The sequence below is a fragment of the Neofelis nebulosa genome, chromosome 9, assembly GCF_028018385.1.
Source record: "Neofelis nebulosa isolate mNeoNeb1 chromosome 9, mNeoNeb1.pri, whole genome shotgun sequence".
NCBI lineage: Eukaryota > Metazoa > Chordata > Mammalia > Carnivora > Felidae > Neofelis > Neofelis nebulosa.
Window position 1 is genome coordinate 99439291 of NC_080790.1, and position 13494 is coordinate 99452784.

A 13494-nucleotide genomic window follows, 5' to 3' on the forward strand; every position below is an offset into this window, starting at 1 on the left:
TGATTCCACTGAAAGATACGGTCATGAGTTGAAAATAAACTGTGGTATATTAAACAATGGAACACCCCATAGCAATCAAATGAGCAAGCCGCTACGCACACTAACGCTTTAAAGAGTCGATTAAACATAATGTTGAGTGAAGAAAGCCAGACGCCAGGGAGTGCTTGCTATGAGACTCCACCTGGGTAAAACTCAAAAACCAATCTGTGGGGTTAGAAGTCCAGGCAGTGGTGGCTCTTGGGACAAGGATAGTAGCTAGGAGAGCGGATGTGGTGTTTTCCGGGGTGACTGTTAGCATTCGGTTAACTGACTGTTGCTCGATCTGGGAGCTGGTCAAACAGGTGTGTGTGTTCACTAACCCTACTTGTATTCCACACCACGTGCCAGAGATTCTAAACAGTGCCAGTGAGATATGAGCACAGCATGATGGTTTTCTGTATCTGGGTAAAAATGTTATATTAAATCAGTAAACTCAAGGATGATTCAATTGGCTGAATGTGGATTTTTCCTCTCAAGGGAGAGGGCGGGTGTGCAGAACTTCATCTAGATCCACGGGCATCATTCCTGCTCCCCACTTTCTTAGGGGCTCTGAGGGCTGGGCAGGTGGTCCCCTGGGCTGGGGAGCTGGGAAGCCTGGAAGAAGCCTCCTCAGTAGAGTTTGAACTTGAGGAAGAGGTACCAGGAAGTACCAGTAGTCACCAGTCCTCAGGTTTTTATAAAACCCTCATAAACATGTAAATTGATTAAGAAACATGGAATTAACATTTCTTCTCTGTGAATTGGGCCAACCCTGTTTCACACCAGCGAATCCAGCACCCATCCCACAGAGGCAAGGCCTTCCTGGGCCTGGACTCATCAATACTTCCGCCCCTCCCCCCATTTATTTTTCCAGGATTATACTCAATCTCCAGCAAGTATGCTTACAATTTCCTCCAAAGACTCCAATGGAATAGAAGACCCCTTGACTGCATCAAATTCTAGTGTTTCCTTCAAGGGTCAGGATTTGATAGCAACAGACCCTTCTTACCACTGCTTACCCAAGCTCTTAGCTCACTATTATCTAAGTGAGTACACACATGATAAGCTAAGTGTGTGCACTAAGAATGCACACACATAATAAGCTCACAGATTTGATCCCCCCCCCAGTCCTGAAGTTCAGGCTACGGCCTGAGCCCCTGTTTCTTCCCCAGCGCAAAGACAATGGCTTCCCAAGCTGCTAGGCGTGACTGGCCCAGAGCACGGTGGTAGGTGTGACGTGACCCAAGTTCAGGCGACAGGGTGCATTACCTATAGAGTCTTTGAGAATAATACTGACATCGACTGAGAGCCCATCTGCTTTCATTCATTCCCATGTGCCTAAACACACACTTCAAAACACTTTACTGGCTTTGAAGTCTAAACACTGTCAGCCAAGTCATACGCTTCCTCCAAACAATCTTTCTTGGTCCAAGCTCTAAACACTTACTGAAGCTTTTGTTGGGTTTTGGTCATATACTTGTAAACTTCAAACAGCACACACTGTTTTCATTATTATTACTTCTCCTTGAACAAACGTGATATTCCGTTTGGACATTAATTCAAAGAAGTCCAGTGTTAACTTCAGCCACTCTCACACAAGTGTTCTCTCACACGCAGCTGCTGTGAGCGTAAGTTCATGATTCTAAAGAAGTCTAGGGCTTCCTCTGGCTTCCTGCTTTGAGCACAGGCCTTAAACCCAGCTCCTGCAACACTACACATGCCTGCCCCGAAGCAGAAGGGTCAAAAATAAAAACAAGGACGGTACATTGGTGGGAAAGATGAGAAACAGAATTTGAGTTGTTTCACGGCTGTCACTTGATGTAACTACCTGGAATTTTTACTTGCGTTTGAAAGTTAAAACAAATAAAACCGTGCACAAAGTGCAAGGTGTAATCATTTTGTTTGATAAGGGTGAATTTTAGTTCATGGGCGGAATATTTTACTGGCTTTGAAGTCTGTTTTTAAAATTAAACTTCATGGGGCCCCTGGGTGGCTCAGTCGGTTAAGCGTCCGACTTCAGCTCAGGTCATGATCTTGCATTCATCAGTTCGAGCCCTGTGTCAGGCTCTGTGCTGACAGCCCAGAGCCTGGAGCCTGCTTCAGATTCTGTGTCTCCCTCTCTCTCTGCCCTTTCCCCCACTCACGTTCTGTCTTTCTCTCTCTCAAAAATACATAAAAACATTAAAACATTTTTTTAAAAAATTAAATTTTATTTTCTTCTTTGAATTGTTGTTTTAAAAACTAAAGACTAAATCTAGACATAATAAATCAGAATAAATCAAAAGAATAATTATTTTCATGATTATTACAAATATCATTGAAAACAATCATACTGTATAGCTGAGGGGACATGTTTAAAATGATTTGCTCCAGGTCCAAATACTCTAGGTATGTCACTGGCAATAAGGTAAAAAAAGTTCCCATTGTTCTTTTGGGAATAAAGGAAGTTGAAAAATCATCCAGTTTTTTTTTTAAGTTTATTTATTTATTTTGAGAGAGAGAGAGTGAGAGCAGAGGAGGGGCAGAGAAAGACAGAGACAGAGTCCCAAGCAGGCTCAGCACTGTCAGTGGGCAGCCCAACACAGGACTTGAACTCATGAACTGAACCATGAGATCATGACCTGAGCTGAAATTAAGAGTCAGATGCTTAACCAACTCAGCTACCCAGGCGTCCCCAACTTTTTAAAAGATTTTATTTTTATGTAATCTCCACACCCAACTTGGGGCTCGAACTCATAACCCCGAGATCAAGCGTTGCCTACACAACCAACTCAACCAGCAGGGTGCACCGAGAAATCAACCAATTAAAAGACAAAACAAAACTAGGGCTCCTGGGTGGCTCAGTAGGTTAAGCGCCCAACTTCAGCTCAGGCCATGATCTCACAGTTTGTGGGTTTGAGCCCAGTGTGAGGCTCTGTGCTGACAGCTCAGAGCCTGGAGCCCGCTTTGGATTCTGTGTCTCCCTCTCTCTCTGCCCTTCCTCTGCTCTCTCCCTCTCTCAAAAATAAATAAACACTTAAAATATTTTAAAAAAACAAAACCAAATCAAAACAGATGAATGTATGTTAGATGGACAGTCTTTTGTTTTATGACTTTTAGAATCTACTTGAGCTTTGATCAGTGAACTGACCAAAGCAGGCCACTTCCTGGAAGTAAATGTGCATGTGTATTTATGTGTGTAGGTGTGTACACAAATGCATCTTCATTGTGTCATCTGTCATGCTTGTGTGAACATAGACAGGATGAAGGTAAGCAGCTCAGTACCCCCATTCTGCAGAGGCAAGAACAGTGACCAGAAGTCAGAAAACCCGGAGTTATGATTCTGACACACCACCATACCTACTGGTTATATGACCTTGAGCAAGTCACTTAAAAAAGAGTATGGCTCAGTTTAATGATTGTCAGGTCAACAACCCTTTAAGTTGTGAATTATATAATTGGGTCCTAAAGAGATGTGATATCCTCCCCAAGTTGCATCAAATCTAGAATCAGCTATTTTAATTCCATGCTCTAAAATTATTATCGGTCCACAGCAGCAGCCCCCAGAAGCAAAAGCAGTAAAATCAATTTATTTGGAAGAAGATCTTCCCCCACTGGTAGGGGGTTAGACAGTGAAGCAGAGAGAAGAAAGAAATACGGGGTAGGTTGGTTGATAAGCAGGTTATTGCCATGGGCAACTGGGACTCAATCTTGCCAGGGACCTCAATCATGCCGGGACGTTGTATAATATGCCTTGGAGCTGTCTCTACTGAGGGGCAAGGAGCTGGGGTACTTATTCTCCTCCATTCCATCACTGACTAAGACCCACATAGGCAAGTATTAAGTACCCGGGTCTTACAGCCTGATCTTTGGGTAGGCTGAGAAAACTCATAGGCAGAGAGTTATAAGTGATTGCAGTAAAAGGCCATCAGAGGGCATGAAGATATGCTATTCCAAAGCTAAACAATAATGTGTAATGTGAACCTGAGTTTGAAGTGTTCCTAGCACTCATAACACAGCTGTAAGTCTGTGTAATAAAATAAAGATGGTCACACATTTTTGTTACTCTTCCCATTAGGAAATCAAGTCTCTTTTCCCTTCTTTTGAATCTGGGCTGCCCTCAGTGACTCAGTTAACCAATAGAATGTGATGGGATTGATATTCTGAAACCTATGAGCTAAGCTTCCACTTATGAATGCTTATGGGTACCACTCATGCTATTAGAGTACTCTAGAAACCAAACGACCACGGAAGAAATACAACTATCCCGAGATCATCTTTCAGGATATACCATACATAGGTGCTCCATTCCAGATTCCCAGTAAGGCTCAGACTTCCAGGCATCCCAGCCACGATGTTAGATGCACGAGTAAAGTCATCTTGGACTGTCTTGGCAAGCCCTTTTGGTAGATGAATACCAGTAGGTGACTTCAGTCAATGCCACATGGAACAGAAGAACCACCCAGACAAACCTGAAGTTTGGACCTAACAAATTGTCAGATTTGAAAGTTAATTGTTCTAAACCATCAAGATTGAAGACTGTTTCTTAAATAGAAATAAATCATTAGAGCCATCTAAACTTCGGGGGTGTCCGGCTGGCTCAGCCAATAGAGCATCTGACTCCTGATCCTCGGGTCGTGAGATCAAGCCTCACCTTGGGTATGGAGCCTACTTTAAAAAAAACAAAAAACAAAAAACATCTAAACTGTGAATCTGGTGGCATGCTAGTGTCTGTCATTCGGGGCTGCATAGCAGTAGCACATTCATTTACGGTGAATCAACTTCAGAAAGCTCCTTTCCAGCCTCAATTCCATTCATTATTATCTGAGAACATGGAGAGGTTGTAGCGCAATTTTTTCTGCTTTTGAAAACGGTTCGCGTTAGCCCCAACTGCGTCCCTCAGCTCCTATTTGGGAGAGTTAACGTATGGTACTTTTTCCCTGTTGTGAAGCTTCGGGTTGGGTTTTTTATTTGACATACTGGCCTCTGAAGAGTCAGTTTCATATTTCCTTTCTGTGACTCATTTAATAAAACATGACAAAGGAGTACTCAGATGTTTTGCCTGCTCTCATTTACCTATTGCTTCCTGACTTGTGACTCATGTGACATCACATATAAATATAACAAAACTTGCTATTAGTTGGCATTCAGTGGACGTGAACATTAGGAAAAAGGCGCCTCATGCCTGAATCCACTGAAATGAGTACAATGAGGTTTTCTTTTCACTTTCTCAGATTTTGGATAATTTTTGATTTGTAGACAAAAGCCCATCCTTGGGAGTTCAGATAGCTTCCCATTCATTATCCACAACTCTTGCTACACCTGAGGTGAAGGGAAAAAAATAACAACAACAACAACAACAACAACAACAACAACAACAAAATTGCTTCTGCCCTTCCACAGATTCATCTCCACCTTAGAACCACAAGGAGAGACATTATACTATGTGGCAGTCCTGAGTTTCCAGAAGGTTCAGTAACTCACTCCAGCTAACACATAAGTGACAAGACCAGGTACCGAATCCACATCCCCCTGACTCTAACGTTCAGGCCTTTATCACTACACTATTATGTCTCAAACCCAGAAGAAAGATTGAGCACCAGGATTTGAGGGGCATTTTCTTCACTAGCATGTTGGAGAATGTAATTCCACATTAATATTTGAAAAAAAAATCCCATAACGCATGTTTTTTCTCTCCTCCGAGCGGCAGGATGAGAAACAACCATGCTGTTCTTACCCCAAGGGTAGCATTTCTTATACCGTGCTATAAATTTTGGCTTGTTCCCGTGTGTCTCACATTCTTGTGGCATCTTACCAGTTCATTGTGACATTAATCTTCTTTCATCGTCGCATGTGACAGAAGGAGTGGTCCTTGAATGTGTGTGAATGAATGCATGAATCTGTCAGTAACTCACTGTTCCGTTAGGGCAGAGGGTTGTCAGGAAAGGTAGGTCATGGATCAGCATCCTGGAAGTGGCTAAAGTTGACACCTCCCCATCCCTTGCATAGGGAAACCCCAACCATTGGAAAGTTCAGGAAATACTGACTCAATTTTTACTTCAATTCAATGGTCGCTGATTGATGCTTGCTCTGTGCTACTTACATGATCATATGAAGACGGCATAATTAGAGCCACACCCCAGGACTTCTAAATACTGGTGTTCTCCCTGGTCTACTCCTCCTGACCCTCTGTGCCCTCTATTTAGTGACCGCGTCCAATCCTGTGACTTAAAAAGCCATGTCTTCTCTGAAAACTCCCAATATACACTCCTGGCATAGATTCTTAGAATCTTTTCTAGGTTCTTGGCTCTTAACATCCAGAATGTTCCATGGAAGAATGTCCAAACGGCTTACAATGGGAGTTTGAAGGAGGGAGAGATTATTTCCAAATCATAGGGGACATAGATCAGAGATAGTTCCATAAAGGAAAACAAGATACTGAAGATAGGATTTTGAAAATCAGGGAATGGGAGATTATGGCACCCCAGTAGCAGAAAACCACAGGCCAAGTTAAGCAAATCTAGTGGAAATTCAGGGGATGTGAGTGCAGTAAAGGGGGTTTTGAGAAACAGTGGGGTACAAGGCTGGATAGGTGAATAGGAACAAAATATTAGACAAAGGAGTTTAGGGTTTCTCCAGTGGACCATCAAGACCCACCACAGATTCTGTAGCAAGAAAATGGTTTGACAAAGTTATAACAGATGTCAGGAAGAAGGATGGAGTGAAGAGAAGGTTGTCCTGGGAAGCAGAATGGTCCTGGTGAGAGGGCAGGAGAACTATGGCCAAGCATTGATTCCCATAAAGGAAATCAATGAAGGAATGTTTACGGAAAGCTGAGGTGAAAAAAATGTGGCATGTAAGATGGCTTCTCAGTTGTGAGCCTTGGCCACCAGATGTGTGCTAAAGCCAGTGCTCAAGATATGGGGGCAGCAAGGTGTCCTTCAAAAGGAATGCCCTACCAGAGATTACATTTCATGATCTTCATTATGGTTTTGCTCCTTTGTGAGGAAAATCGCTGGTTGTATCTTAATATAGGCTGTGGCAGAAAAATCTTGAATCAGAGCTTCTCAGTTACACTCTCCACACACACATAGTTACAAAATTATACATTACATCATCTTGTACATTTCAAATCTTGCTCCTAAGAGGACTGTGTATGTCACTTTTGGAAACCAGGACAACCACCTATGCATCTCTGTAGGATCAGTGAGAGGCCTAGCCCACCAGCCCTGTCTTGCTTTAGCCTTTATTTCTGTGGGTTTTAGCCAGTCATTCTGGGCTACCCTGACTGGCCAGCCAGTTTGAAAGTTGAGGAAAGAGGAGTTCTTCCTATCCCAAAGGACCTGAACTCCTTCTGTTGAGTTCTGAGTTTCACCCTACTCACCAGCAATGCATACCGAGAGTGAAAGCAGGTTTTTCTCAAAATCTGTAGAAGGGAAAAATTTAATAAGTCTCCAAGGATTATGCAGCTCTTCCTACTCTCATTAAGCTTTAAAAAATGTTCAAATATTACTTGACCTGTCTACCTAGGTAGACAGTAACAGAAGAAAATCGAGAACATATCTGCACTTCTAGCTACTACAATTAATGGGTGCTGAGGCAGAATACTTTCAAAATCCCAGGGCCTCTGTAAGAAGTAATGTCACTCAGACACTCGGTCCAGAAGACCTCAAATCCTGTAGACTTGTGCAATTCCCCATGGATAGGAAATGACCTCCAGGGACAACTTCATTGGCATCTGAAGCAATTCCCCTTCTTGGGGTCAATGGTATCCAACAGAGAGACTCAAGTCTGTTTCTCAATCCTCTAACCTCTGAGGTGGTCCTCTGTCTTTACACTACCATTCTTCCCTTCAGAGATACCCAAGCATCACTATGTTTTTGAGGTGAGACAGGTAGACTGGAATCCACCCCCTCCAGATACTCATTTCTCAATATATAAGGCAAAATATATGGGGCTCTGGAGGGGAAGAAATCAGACTTCTGCACTGTCTTCTGTTACTCTCTATGTAGGCAGAGAGGTCAAGTAATTTCCCCAAGTTTATGACAAATAAATGGCAGAACCGGGATTCAAGCCCTGGTCTGTTTGACTACAATACCAGATTGCCTCACGATTATGACTCTGTCTCTGTGTTCTGAGCACCTAGAATATATCCTAATACAATGTAGAGATGCAATATGAAGTTACCAAATGAACAAAAGAGTGACAGTAAGTCAATGTCCTTGCTTTATTACTTAATGCAGTTCTGCTAAGTGAGTTGACAGTGAATATTTTAAGTGATGCTCCATCAACTGCTCCTGGCTGTTTCAAAAAAAGATCCAAGAGGATATGCAATAAAACTCTAAATATAACCATGAAGTAGAAGAAAGGAGACTGGATAATGAATCACAACTCCAGGGTTTCAGATCAAGTCCTAATCTTTGAAGGAAACTCATGATTCCTCTGGGCTTCAAATTCCTCACCTAGATGATTGTCACAGTCCCTGCCAATTCTGGAGTTTTGCAGATCTTAACTGGTGGAGTCCTCAATTAGCTGGAATTTGGGGGCCAAACCACAATGATGACAAAGAGCAAAAGACCCAAATATTTGTATCTGGAATTTTGTTAATACAATTATACATACAAAGGGGTGTCTTGGGTCCCTTGGATAATTCTCAAGTTTCACCATATTGAAAGCACTCTACTCCAATTGCATGGACAATGTGATGTCCATGGTGGTTTACCATCACGGTGTTCGGAAGCACACCAGGTGAGTCTGCAAAGCAGCCCTTCTGAGACGTGGAATTACACTGACCATACGAGAAGCGATTTGTGGCACTGCCATGACACAAAGAGACAGAAACATCTCGCACACAATGCTGGGAGCCACAATAAAGAAGAAACAAGTTTTTAGGGGCGCCTGGGTGGCGCAGTCGGTTAAGCGTCCGACTTCAGCCAGGTCACGATCTCGCGGTCCGTGAGTTCGAGCCCCGCGTCAGGCTCTGGGCTGATGGCTCGGAGCCTGGAGCCTGGAGCCTGTTTCCGATTCTGTGTCTCCCTCTCTCTCTGCCCCTCCCCCGTTCATGCTCTGTCTCTCTCTGTCCCAAAAATAAATAAAAAACGTTGAAAAAAAAAAAAATTAAAAAAAAAAAAAAAAAAAAAAAAAAAAAAGAAGAAACAAGTTTTTTGACCAGCCCAGGTTACACGATGTCAAAAATTACCTCGAGAAAATTGTGTTTTAAACCTGTATATAAATATAAGCTAATAATAACGGCAGTAGCAAATATCAGGAGATTCAATTAACTTGAACACTCTCTGCTCAAAGGTTCCAGTTAATCAAGGTCTTTTTGGACTTTCTTAAATTGCTTTTTTTAATGACCTTCATTTTCTGACATGAGAGGCACTCGTGGTGCAGTGTTTCAAATCTAGCTTCCCAAAAGTAGTAGAAAGCATACGCCTTAAGCACAATCGTCAAATGGCATTCTAATCATATATAAAGGACTATAAGAGGGGTGCCTGGGGGGTTCAGTTGGTTAAGCTTCCGACTCTTGATTCCGGCTCAGGTCATGATCTCATGGTTGTGATATCGAGCCCCGCACTGGGCTCTGTGCAGGGCGTGGAGCCTGCTTAAGATTTTCTCTCTCCTTCTCCCTTTGCCCCTCCCCGTTCATGCCCACATACACTCTCTCTCTCTCTCTTAAAAAAAAAAAAAAAAAGGACTATAAGAAACAACACAGTGATATCTTTAGCAACCCATTAGGGAGTCAAATGAAAGCTTGTGTCTTTATTAAAATATAAAGACGGCCTGTTTCTGTATCATATCTATAATGGTACAAATATAAAATGACTCAAAAGTCCAGTAACAGAAGGCCTAGGAAAATATGGTACTCCATACCTCATGATATTATGCCACGGAGAAGTTACAAATAACCACCATAAAAGGGAAAGGGTGTTTATGGCACCAAGTTAACTGAAAGTAGAAAACACTGTCGACAGATTAGTCTACAAATACCTCTGTAAAATACATTTGCACCGTATGTAATATGCATAAGGGCCAAAGAGGGATGGAACAATATAAAAATAATTGATGTTGTAAGGTAGTATCATATTTCCTTTTTTTTTTTCAGTGCCTTTTTTGCCAATCCTCCCAACCCCCTCTCTGGCAACCACCGGTCGGATGAAGAGAAGTGGGAGCTACAGACTTCTAGTTATGGAATGAATAAGTCAGGGGAGTGAAAGGTACATAGGGAATATAGTCAATCATCTTGTAATAGCGTTGCATGGTGACAGGTGGTAGCCACATTTGTGGCAGACACAGCATAACATATAGACTTGGCTGTCGTGCACCTGAAACTAATGTAACATTGTGTGTCAACCACACTTCAAAGTTTACAAAGGTGCCCCTTCCTTTGTATTGTAATGCCGCATGTGCAACACATTAACGCAGGGAGAGATGGAAAACATGGAAAACGAACCACCTGCCAAAGACAGATACACTAAGAGACAGAAGGTTACGGCTCAGAGCCCTGGTTTGGAACAATCCATAAACATAGTGAAAACTGTTGTGGGCACCGAAACCTCACTGCCCTGTGCAGCTGGAAAGCCCAAAGGCAACACTGGATGGAAGAGGCCAACAAAACACGTCCTAACTCACAAAAGCTGTGCCGGACTCTCCTCTTGTTGAAGACAACAAAAATGGCGAAGAAAACAGGTGAAAAAAAACCCAGCTCTCGATGTTGAACTTCATTATTATTTCATATGTAATGTTTCCCCAGTAAGCGTGGGGTTACTTAAGGAGAGATGCCCTTTCTGCCGGCTACCTCCTGCACAACAGCAACTGCCAACTCCCTCATTATTTTTGATGGATTATTCAGAACAAGCAGAGAACTGCTGACTGTCTGAGGGAACTGCAGGTGTGGAGCTAGCCCTTCAGGTCCCATCAGCCTAGCCGATTGTCCAAGAGGAAAAATAGGAGGAATGGGAAGAAAATGTGCTCAGTAGTTTGCCTCTTCTTTCATGCTTGGGGCCTGATGCACTGGTGTTTCTGGGCACAGAGCCCCTTTCCTTTGGTAATGCAAGACTGAAATGAGCGGCCCCACGAAATGGTTAAAATCTCTTGGAGAGATCCCTCAGCGGTGCTTGCTTTGATCTGCAAAATGTTCTTCCTCATTTCTATAGACAGGTGTTTGTTCCAGTTGGGATGGCTTAAGTTCATGCTTTGTTCTAATGGCTCCCCAATGGACAGGCACTCTGGTGGGATCTTCTCTTTCCTTTTTTTTTTTTTTAAATTTTTAATGTTTCTTTATTTTTGAGAGAGAGAGAGAGAGAGAATCAGCAGGGGAGGGGCAGAGAGAGGGAGGCATAGAATCCGAAGCAGGCTCCAGGCTCTGAGCTGTCAGCACAGAGCCTGACGCGGAGCTCAAACCCACGAACCCTGAGATCATGACCTGAGCCAAAGTCAGATGCTCAATAGACTGAGCCACCCAGGTGTCCCTTCACTTTCCTTCTTAAGCCTGTCTGGTTAGGAAGATGACTGCCACTTAACATGTTTTCTGATTTAAAAAAAAAAAAAAAAAAAAAAGATAGATTAGATCTTGTTAGAAAAATCTGGGTTGTCCTTTCTTTGTCAAAAAAAAATTTATTTTTTTGCACTTCATAGAAAGAGAATAGTAATCTGCCATTAAGAGGCTGCTAATTTGGCTTACTTCAGGGATGATGAAATGGGGCTGCCAGAAGGAGGCAGGTCTGTCTGGGGGCTGACGGTTACCATGCAACCAGCCCAGCTCCTACATAAAATGGTACCTTATTCACTTTGCTCGCATAGGAAAAAAATACATATCGAGGATATTTTAGATTGAACACTGTTTAAAAATACCCTAGCATCCCCTTCACTTTCGGTGACCAGGAGCTCTGACTGTGAGAGCATTTACAAATGACTTTGGAAAAGATAGCCCATATGAGAAGGATTCCAGGTTCTAGAACCTTAGAACTGAGCTGGGCATTAGAGGCCACTTTCTCCCAGTGACAAATGAGTGGGAGGCTCTCCTTCAATGGAATTTCCATCAATTAACCTTCTCACTTCAGCCCATCACCTCTGGTAATGGGTGGTTTATTGCCTTATCACCTGCCCACCACTGAATGGCTCTGTTCACAAATCCTTTTCCTTTTTCCACATTATTATTTTTATGACACAAGAAATGTAGACGCATGGATAAGTACTAAAAGCCAGATAAATAAAAAGAAGAAAAACACTTTCGCATCTTAATCTCAGTCTTAGCAATTTTTTTTTATTACGCATATATGTATGTTTTCCTTTTTATAAAGAGTGTATCATAGCATAAAGACTCCTCTGGAAAGTGGGATTTAATATAGAGTATATTACAAATATGTGGATACATCATCTTTTTTTTTTTTTTAAATGTTAATCCATTTTTGAAAGAGACAGTGTGCACATGCCTATGAGCGGGGAAGGGCGGTGGGGCGGCGGGGGGAGAAGATCTGAAACAGGCTGAGAGTTGATGGCAGAGAGCCTGATGCAGGGCTCAAACCCACAAACTCTGAGATCATGACCTGAACCAAAGTTGGATGCTTAACTGAATGAGCCACCCAGGCGCCCCTGGGTCCATCAACTTTTTAAGACAGTTCCTTTACATAAGCGTGCTTCCTGGAATAACTTCTACGTGTCTAAGATGTCTCTGGACCAATACAGAATGATCTATTTCCTCTTCTACACAACAAATTCTAAGACTTGGTTTAAAATCTCAGGAGTTTTATTCAGAAATCCTGGTATGATACCCTAAAGAAATTGTTTTACCATTTAGATGATTAAGAGGTTTGCATATGTGTGTGCATATATATATAATATATACTTGCACATATACATAGATATATATATGTATATGTGTGTATATACTTTTAAAAGAAAGAACCCAGAATTCCACAGGACAAGGCTACATCTTACTACATCTTAAAGAATGAAAGGGTGATGGGGATTGTTAAGTTTTTCTCTTCCAGTTAAAAACAAAAAAATCCTCTTTATTTCTGATCTCAAAGTAGATTTTCGCTTCAGGAGAGGTGATCATAATAACCTCACAGGACAGGGGCGCCTGGGTGGCGCAGTCGGTTAAGCGTCCGACTTCAGCCAGGTCACGATCTCGCGGTCCGTGAGTTCGAGCCCCGCGTCAGGCTCTGGGCTGATGGCTCGGAGCCTGGAGCCTGTTTCCGATTCTGTGTCTCCCTCTCTCTCTGCCCCTCCCCCGTTCATGCTCTGTCTCTCTCTGTCCCAAAAATAAATAAAAAAATGTTGAAAAAAAAAAAATTAAAAAAAAAAAAAAATAACCTCACAGGACATGGTAAGGCTTGAATGAAATCCCTAAATGATCGTACACTGGGGCCATGGGTTTATGATGGGAAGGGCAACCTCTCACACATAGACAGACAACCTCTGTGTCTCCGTAAGGTGACGCTCAGAAAGAACTTATCCTCCAAGCACCTGGGTGGTACAGTCGGATAAGCATCT